This window comes from Macaca thibetana, chromosome 5 (assembly GCF_024542745.1).
Source record: "Macaca thibetana thibetana isolate TM-01 chromosome 5, ASM2454274v1, whole genome shotgun sequence".
NCBI lineage: Eukaryota > Metazoa > Chordata > Mammalia > Primates > Cercopithecidae > Macaca > Macaca thibetana.
Window position 1 is genome coordinate 76,583,800 of NC_065582.1, and position 10,280 is coordinate 76,594,079.

Sequence of the window (10,280 nt, forward strand, 5' to 3'; positions counted from 1 at the left end):
GTCTGCAGGCTGTGGGAATTTCACCTGTCAAACCAAACTTTCCCTCTCTGATGTGCACTTTGTTCTGTTTCCCAGATTCGTCACAATGCCTATTGTCCCGTCCTTCTCTTTCCTTTTTCTTCCCTATTTTGCCATCTGTCTCTTATGATTTATAAGGGGTAAAAACTTGTTTTGTTAGAGGGGCAGGTTAGAAGTCATTGTATAATTTGTAGGCTTTGTAATGATTGAATGCAAGCGTGGAAATTTAGGCTGAACTCTCTATCAAAAGGAAAAATGTGGAGGAAAAGGGAAAAATCAGGAGGGAGGATTGCTTCATGCATTATTTATCTCGACCTTTTAGGGAAGAAGGAACTCCCCCATTCTTTCGAGAGATTAAAAATAAATCAACAGTCTGAAAACCTAAGCAGACACGGAGCATTATCCGGATCAGCCACACACGTGTTCCCTTCTATTTATTATAAAGAAATTTTTCATGGGAAAATATGTATTTTTTTGTATATTCTACAGAGTTTATTCTAGTATGTATTTACGTATTGAAGAACAAGAAAGTTGTTCTTGTGATTAAACTATAAATAAAGTATCTAATTTTCATAAGTTTGTGTGTTGTATTCTAACTTTTTCTTGCTTATGTGATTGTTGGATGCCGAATGAGTTGTGTGTTTTTGAAATTCTCCCCATGTCAAATTGAATGTAGTACTTGTATTTTTTGGCAATGCTTTGTGTAGAATTTCATTAAGAAATCACAAAAAGCTGAATCATATTTGAGACACTAATATTGAAATGAGTGTAACTCTATTTTTAAGACAAGCACACAATTTATTTTTAAGAAATAAATTTGAGCAAACAAGCAAAAAAGGGGAGAAGAATTTAAATGATAATTAAGTCATGATAAGCTCCAAAGTTCCGAAAACCTTGATTTGAAAAAAAGTGAAGTTGAAATTTCTTGGTGGAGTGTGTGGAAATTTGGTTTTTGTACAATTTGTTTGGCTTCATTTCTCATCTGTAAACTGAAGGGATAGGACGTGACCTCCAAGGGTGCTGCCTTTCCAGCTCTAACATCTGTGATGTAACAGTATGTATAAATTCATTATTAGAAGATTTCCTATTAGGCATTTTAACAAGTTAGTTGCTTTTAAAAGCAGGCTCCCAGAATAAAGCAGACATTTAGAATGAACTGGAATTGAAAACATATAAAGAAATAGCTCCACTTTCCAATATTTGTTAAAGTTATTACATAGTCAAAACTTCTTCAAAGAGAAAGCAAAAATGGTTTAACTTGCATCTCAATCTCCAAAGCAGAAATGAATGATCTTTGATTGGCTTTGGGTCAAAAATGACCAAATGAAGGTTGACCACATTCTAGGTTTAATCCCCTTGGGGAAGAGTGTCTATGATAACACAAGCTAAAAAAGATCACAATAAATCTTGGTTGTTCACAGCATCCCCCTCCCCACGAATGTCTTACCTGCATCTGATTTGGGTTATATACTCCACTCTTCTGCACAATGCAATAATAATTTCTCCTGAGGTGTCTATCTGAAACTACTCCTCTCTAATAACTCCATTTTAATCAAAGGCAGAACTAACTCAGGGTTTTGGTTTCATTTTTATAGCCAAGCATGAGAGACCTTTTGGTAAATCCCTTTTAATTTAAAGATTGTGTTACTCTTAGCTGCTCTTTGAATGTCTGACGTAGGGAGAAAGTGACATTTCTCTTATATTCACATTTATGTTTCTAGTGTTTAAAAAGCCAAGCCAGCAAGCAAAGGAACTGTAATATGATAGTTTGAAAACATCAGTTTTGGTGCTGAACAACGCATCTTCCGGTGATACATTTAACAACACATGGTGCTTCCTTTGGAAACTTGCCAAAGAAATAGTTCATGACAAAATCTCAGATGCAGCTACTCCTGCGACTATGGGAAACCTTCTCAATTGATGAAGCCATCCCATAAAAAGATGACCCTAATGGCTCAGTTGGAGAGGCAGGGATGGATAGATGATTCAATAATCCTAGCTCTGAGCAAGGCTCATACAACTAATACAGACTTCACTCTTGACCTAGCCGACTCTAGACACTTCTTCCAAGTCCAGAGTCTTGTTCAACTTCTCAAAGCTGGAGCTTGGAGGTCTCCATGTACACACAAGCAGACACATCCTAAATGCCAGGGCTTTCATCTACCATTTGCAATTCACACTCAGGCTTTCCCTTCCCCGTCTAGAACACACCTATTTTACACTAAATTGGTGCAATTATTTTTTATGGCGTCTAATCATCTTAAGCGGGTAAGAATGATGTACTGACTGCCTCGGCACCGAGATTCTCTCCCCTAACCCGTTGCAACCTTCACGGCCTGTGGCCTGAGGCCCAGCGTTCTTTTCCCTACCTAGTAGGAATGAGTACAATTAGAGGGTCGAAGCCGCTGCTTCTGCAGGAGGCAACAAGGTCGTTTTTCCATTTGATTCATTTCCCTCCCGACACTGTGACCGCACTGTGATGAGCTGCATCTGTGTGCACCAAGTAGGTCTGCAGGCCTCGGAGCCATGCCATTTTATTTCTGGTGGCTCTGACGAGAGACACTTCAACCAACGCTGTGGAGATTTTCTTTCGGTGACAGTCACAGACTCCCAGTGTTGCTAGATCTTTCCAACGCCAGTTAGTGCGCTGCGGCGCGTTCCTAAGTGCGGAGAGGCGCGAAGGTGGGTGCTGTTCTCATTGGAGCGTCGCTTTAGCGCGGCCAGAGTTCTGGGATTGGCTGTATTTATTTGTTCTAAAGTGCTTAGGCCTTGTTACAGCTCATTTTGCCTCCACTAGATTTTAAATACATCCATCTGAGCGCCAAGAAGGAGAAAAAAAGGTAGGGAGGCGGACTGCCAACCGCTGGGACTGCCACAGGAGCCGGACCTAGGCTCAGCTGGAGGCAGGAGGAGGGGCTGAGGCTTCCCGGGTCCGCAGCACCTGGACCAGAACTGGGTGGGCTCCCCAGGTGTCCCAGCTGAGGCGAAGGCCCTGGGCGGCTTTGGCCGGGGGGGAGGAAGGGCCCATTCGGCACTTCCCAAAGCCTAGTCCTATGGCCCAAGAAGGGCTTTTAGGCCCAAGGCCGGCTTCAGCCGCCCACCCGCCAGTCTGGGTCACAGGCTGCTAAAGGGCTTGGCTTGAGGGCGAGGCTGAGAGCTGCGGCTTTCCCACCCGCTGGGTACACCCCCCTGCACTGCACACCCTTGGGCCGGTTGTGACTTCTGGGCACCGACACCTGGAACCGGTTAAAAGCGCCTCCTCCTCACCGCCAGCCTTGGTCTCCCCCGAGCCCCCTCGGGCTCCCAAGCGAGCTTTGAATGTATTAATTAAATAAAGTGGGCAGCTCTTGAATCGCGCCAATGCAGGGCGCTCCCGGGAGCGTGAAAGTCCTGGCCTCCGAATCCGCAAAATAAATGTGTGAAAAGAGAATTAGTGAAATTAGGTTAGACCAATAAAACGTGAGGGCTCCAATACCCCCCTTTCTCGCTCCCCCAGCCTGGGGCTAGAAGGGCTATCTGGTCTGATCTATTGTTTCCTGCCCTGACAGGGGGTTCATTGTGTGATAAATAATTCCCCCTCCATTTTCTTTTATTCTTTAAAAAAATGGGAATTTGCATAATCAGTGCTTTGATGTGGCCAGAAATCGGAGGTTTGGTCTCCCCAAGTCTGCTATTGGTAGCGAAGCAACAAAGCTAGATTCAGATCTTTCACTTCGCTGACAGTGTGTGGGGCAGATTGTCAGAAATAGCAGCGTTAAGCTGCTGGCTTCTTTTTTAAGGACCACTTTAATGATTAAACTTAAGGAATGTCCAAAAAAGGAGGGATGAAAGGCCAGCTTTCTCATCACCCCACAGACACCCCCCCCACCCCCGCCCTCCGTGCTTCTTATTGTTCTTGTTCTCTGCAGTTTCTTTTCCAAAGCGCTTGGTTTGGGGGATGGTGCATCTTCCTTGGGGCCGCCCCACGTGGCACAGAGTGGGCACCGGCAGGGGTCCCCCTGGGCCAAGGAGGGGCCAGGTCTGCAGGAGCGGTTCTCCTCGCCCCCCACGCGTTTTTCCTTCCCCAGTTTGATTTTTCCAGCCGAGATGGGGTTCATTTTACGGAGGACGTTGAAGTGAGTCGCTCTTTAGTCCCCGAGTGAAATGAGTGGGGGTTGGGGGGTTCCCTGGGAACGCAGCTTGGAGGCAGTTTCAGATGGTCCCCGACAGGAGAGGCGAGCAAAGAAATTCAGTCATCCGGAAAGCAGAACGCGAAAGCCAGTGTGGCCGGACCTATTATTTCCCTGCAAGGTGGCGTGAGTCGGGAGGATGGAGTGGGAAAGAATCCTGATGGTGTGTGCGTTACAACAAATGACTTTTTTCCCCCTCTCGGTGCCAGGGTCGGGGGAGGGGAGATAGGGGTGGTTCTGTCTGCTTTCGCTCGCATTCTCTGCTTCTCCAGCTGCTCAGAGCGCGAAGGGGGAAATGCCAACTTGGATTACTGACTGAGAACACCGCATGAAAGGCCAGGCCTCCCTGATCACCCGGACAGGCGCCGGCTTCGCGCTCCAGCCTGTAGAGGTGTCAACCGCGTGAGAGATGCTCGGTCTCCCGGGATCCAAATTGGAGATGGAATCAGAGATGGAAGGGGGAAAGGAGGAGGATCCTTGAAACACCTGGCGCCCACGGTCCCACTCCTTCTCCTCCTCAGCCCCGCATCTCACCGAACTGACCCCGGGCCATTCTTCAGATGTCCCAGCAGCTTTTGGATCGCAGAGCTTCAGCGGTAGTTAGCTCATCGTCAATTCTCTTTTTTCTCGGTTATCTTTGCTTTTACTTTTCAAGGCTATAACTATGTAAGCATTCGGTTTTCTGCATATTCACTGTCTTACAAAACAAAAGTTATATATTTCTTAGGAAATAAAAGAACCAGGGATTCACAGTTCTTCCCAATGGAAACATATTTTTAAGGCTCGACTTTGGGGGCAGCTGTTTAGATTCGTGTAACCTGGTAGACTCTAATTACTGCACATGGAAGTCCAGCCATGCAAGAAAGCAAGAGGCAACATGTTAAAGTTATTTCCAAAGGACGCATCTCCTAGAGTAGCCTGTTTGGACTGCAGCTGGCTTTTTAAAGATTCAATACGGAGTGTATATCTTCTCTGATAGATCTTGTCGAATTGTACAGCAGGTTGTGTCACCAGTGTTTGTCTCCATTTCTTTCTAATAATTCCATTATCACCTTCTCTTTGTTTCCATCTGCACTCAAATCCTCGATTTCACTAACACTCCTTTTTGCTCCATAACTAAAGGCATACGTGGAGACATTAAACAATGGAGCAAAGAACCAAAACCTTTCACCTATCTTATTTGATGTAGAAAGGATTAAATAAAGGTGCTGAAGTCCATGTAAAATGGAAACAGGAAGCCTTAAAATATGGAGAGAGCTGGGGATGGTTTCCATGGCAGCAGCTTGCAATAAAGCCTAATTCCAAGTGACAAAGAGGTCATCTTCCTTTTCAAACGTGTTTATGATCCCTTTGTGTATTGTATTTTGGCATAAAAGCTTCTCCGCACCGTCAGGGCTCCGCGGGCAGCTCTATGACTCTCAAGGGGGTTTATTGCCTCCTTGGCATAAGAATAGCCGAAAGAAGCCAAACTAGTGCCAGTGTGACAAAAGAGTAACCCCACAGGCTTGCCATTGCTTTCTTTCCCTTTTTTTTTTTTTTTGCAATACATAAATCTTGCTATGCATTGAAGTAATCAAACACGAAGGATTCTGAGATAAGTTTAGTTTAATCTTGTTTTTTTTTTCTTCAAATTTTTACATCTACTGAAACATCATATATAAACCAATACAAGAAGGTTGATTTAATATGAGGATATGATTTATTTTTGCGTTACTTTCCAGATAATTTTGGGAAAGAAGTCAAGTGAGATAAAACATTGAACATACCTGTGAAACTAACTAAAGACTAGCTATAAACTTCAGATAATCATTGTATCAATGAATTAATACTTTTTTTCATATCACAGTGCCCAGACTGATCAAAAAGATGTTTTTAAAAATCAAACCTATCTAGGCCAGGTGTGGTGGCTAACGTCTGTAACCCCAGAACGTTGGGAGGCCAAGGCGGCAGGATCACTTGAGGCTGGGAGTTCGAGACCAGCCTGGCCAACATGTTGAAACCCCCTCTCTACGAAAAACACAAAAATTAGCGAGGCTGGTGGCACATGCCTGTAATCCCAGCTACTCGGGAGGCTGAGGCAGGAGAATCACTTGAACCCTGGAGGCAGAAGTTGCAGTGAGATGAGATCCCACTACTGGACTCCAGCCTGGGCGACAGAATGAGACCCTGTTTCAAAATAAATAAATAAGGGCCCGGCGTGGTGGCTCAAGCCTGTAATCCCAGGACTTTGGGAGGCAAGCAGATCATCTGAGGTCAGGAGTTCGAGACCAGCCTGGCCAACATGGTGAAACCCAGTCTCTACTAAAAAAGTACAAAAATTAGCCAGGCGTGGTGGCACACACCTGTAATCTAAGCTACTCGAGAGGCTGAGACAGGAGAATCGCTTGAACCCGGGAGGCAGAGGTTGCAGTGAGCTGAAATCTTACCGCTGCACTCCAGCCTGGACAACAAGAGTGAAAACTCCATCTCAATAATAATAATAATAATAAATAAAAAATAATAAGAAAGATAGTTAAAAAAAATCCTATCTAAGTTAATAATGTTTCCCCTAACCCTCAAAATTACCATGGCAACCGCTTGGAAGCAGACAAGAAAAAAACATAATTTTGCTGGAAAAACAGTAAAGAACTCAGAAGTTCTGAGTTCACATCCAACGTTTCTCTTGAATTAGGAGATGATTTTGGACTGTATCTCTGTGTGACATCGGGCATGTGCACGCACAAACACATCCTGTAGAGTTTTTCATGGTATCTGCAATAGAAACTCCTTCCTATAATTTTCAGTAGATGTAGGAGACTCCATCTGACATATTCAGTTATTATTCTGTAAGCAAACAATTTTTAAAGTGGTTCAGTTCTCCTTGAGTAGAACTGTTCTGGCATCTTAGGCTTTTCTGTTCTACATTGGGGAGAGTTTTCTAAACGTCCAAGAGTTTTCAGAACCATTTTGTTTTGAACTATAGGAGGTGAAGCTGAACTGATGAAGGCACTGGCCAGTGGTACACTCCTCACCTCCACATTACTCTGTATCTTACCTACACTTTCATAACACATGCATGGTGTGGTAATTACCATAATACCTTACAAAGCAGATTGGAGAACATATCTGTGGTGTCAATGACTGGATATAGTTCTCCAGGTAATCAGGTAATTGCTGCCTCTGCTTATTTCTTTTTTTCTTTTTTTGAGACAGGGTCTCACTCTGTCACCCAGGTTAGAGGGTAATGGCACGATCCTGGGTCACTGTAGCCTCTGGCTCCTGGGGTCGAGCGTTTCTTCCATGTTAGCCTCCTGAGTAGCTGGGACTTCAGGCATACACTACCACACCTAGCTACATTTTTAAATTTTTCATAGAGATGAGGCCTCCCCTATGTTTCCCAGTAGGCTCAAGTGACCCTCCCACTTCAGCTTCCTAAAGTGCTGGGATTATAGGCGTGGTTACTGCTCCAGCCCGCTTCTCTTTTTCCTTTGAGATGGAGTCGCCAAGGCTGGAATGCGGTGACAAGATCTTGGTTCACTGCAGTCTCCGCCTCCCAGGTTCAAGGGATTCTTATGCCTCATCTTTCCAAGTATCTGGGATTACAGGCACATGCCAGCACACCTGGCTATTTTCAGTAGATGGGGTTTCACCATGTTGGCCAAGGCTGGTCTCAAACTCCCGGCCTCAAGTGATTCACCCACCTCAGCCTCCCAGAGTGCTGGGATTACCAGCATGAGCTGTGGTGCCTGGCCTGCTTCTTTAACTTTCTAAGGAAGAAAGTCAAAGGGTCAATTTTCTTCAATACCCTTTTTTTTTTCCTCCCTACCCCAGCAAAGTGAGTGAAACTCCCCAAGGGCATTTTGATTCTAATGTTACCATACTTTTGGTAAGGGACTAGAAAGACAGTATTCATAAACACTGAGCTTCTTCACCCTTTTGTATTCATGACACACTTTCAAATTCTAGAGATTTTTCTTAGCAAATTGGAAAGGATTACAAGTCTCAAGACAACATTAAACAAGGCAACAATGATTACACCATGCACTGTCTCACTGGCATCTCACAGAATCTATTAACATTCATAATCATCGGATTATTCACTTCGTTGTCCTTTTGCACTATATTACTGTGTAAATAGAACTATTTCTTGTCCTACAGTGATTTGCTCTACACGGTAGGCAATATTTTTACAAGTTCCAGGAAACACAATTTCTTTTGCACTATATTTAGACTCCTATTTAAAGCTTGAAGAGGTCTGGTGTGGTGCCTCACACCTGTAATCCCAGCATGTTGGGAGGCTGAGGTGGGAGGATTGCTTGAGGAGTTCGAGACCAGCCCGGGCTATTTAGGGAGACCTTGTCTCTCTAAAAAAAATTAGCCAGCATGGTGGTGTATGCCTGTAGTCCCAACTCTTCAGGAGGCTGAGGTGGGAGGATTGCTTGAGCTCAGGAGGTCAAGGCTGCAGTGAACTGTAATCGCATCACTGCACTCCAGTCTGGGTGACAGAGTGAGAACATTTCTCAAAATAAAAATAAATAAATAAATAAACAAAAGAAAGCTTGCTATTTCCTTTCATTCCATGATGTTCAGTTAATTGTGTTTCACCTGACAAAACACTACTGCTGGATATTGTGGAGGATGTTCCTTGTCTTTGCCATATCTGACTCTCTAATCCTTTTGGGCATGCTCAGACCATTTATAACTGAGCTTGTCTCTATCTCCCTCTTGCCTTAAGATAGTAAGGCCAAAATATCAAAGCTAGTTGGGCTCCTGAGTGACCACATAAAGAGCAGTGGTCATCATGAGTCACCGACACTCACAGTGGATGTTGCATGAGAGAGAAAAACCTGAGTGAAGCCACTTAGATTCAGTGGTTGGTTGTTATTGCATCACAATTTAGCCTACCCTGATTAATATGGTTGTATATTTATTCAGGGAATATATAACTTATTTGTAGCAACAAAATTAAAAAAGAGTCTTATACATTGACTAAAACTTGGTAGCCCACTTTTGAAGAATTTGAAGATTCTGTTATTTTAAAAGTCATTTTTATTTTTATTTTGGGCCGTGTAAGAATGTTTTAATGCCTTAAAATCTTCAGCTGTTCCAAAAGTGATTTTAAAAAACCATCTTGGCCGGGCGCGGTGGCTCAAGCCTGTAATCCCAGCACTTTGGGAGGCCCAGACGGGCGGATCACGAGGTCAGGAGATCGAGACCATCCTGGCTAACACGGTGAAACCCCGTCTCTACTAAAAATACAAAAAACTAGCTGGGCGAGGTGGCGGGCGCCTGTAGTCCCAGCTACTCGGGAGGCTGAGGCAGGAGAATGGCGTAAAAACCCAGGAGGCGGAGCTTGCAGTGAGCTGAGATCCGGCCACTGCACTCCAGCCCGGGCGACATAGCGAGACTCCATCTCAAAAAAAAAAAAAAAATAAAATAAATAAAAAACCATCTTAACCATTTTAAGTGTGCAGTTTAGTAGTGTTAAGTATATTCATATTGCTGTGCAACAAATCTTCATAACTTTTTCATCTTGCAAAACTGAAATTCTATACTCATTAAACAACAGCTCTCATTTCTTCTTCCCTCCAGCTCCTGGAAATACTATTCATATTTATTTTCAAAGCATGTAGGACCCCTGCCCTCATTTTTCTCTATCTCATTTTAATTAACTTTAATTTGAATTGCCCACACTATTATTATAGAAGTAAGCATGTATAAAGTTCTATCATTCACAACTAGTTCTTCTGCTACCTTTCAGGACATAATTAACAAAATGGAGCTGTACTCTCCTTTCCATAGCGTTATTGACTGATGCAAAATTGCTGTCAGTTTTGCAAAAGAGCACCCATTATCTTGGTACCTACTCCTCCTGAATGAAGAGTAGATGGCTTGACAGAGTCCTGCAGGTAATTATGTTTTTTGCCCCATTTTTTTCCAGAATGGGCCAGAGGTAGTTCAATGGGTCTAGAGGCCAGTTTGAAGAGTAGATTGATTCCTGAGCCCATGAATAAAATTCACTGTGATGTACAATTTGATCCTGTTGGTACCCAAGCTTAAAAAGACAATGTGATTAAACCACACATTAAATTGAAGTACTATAATTAGCTTACT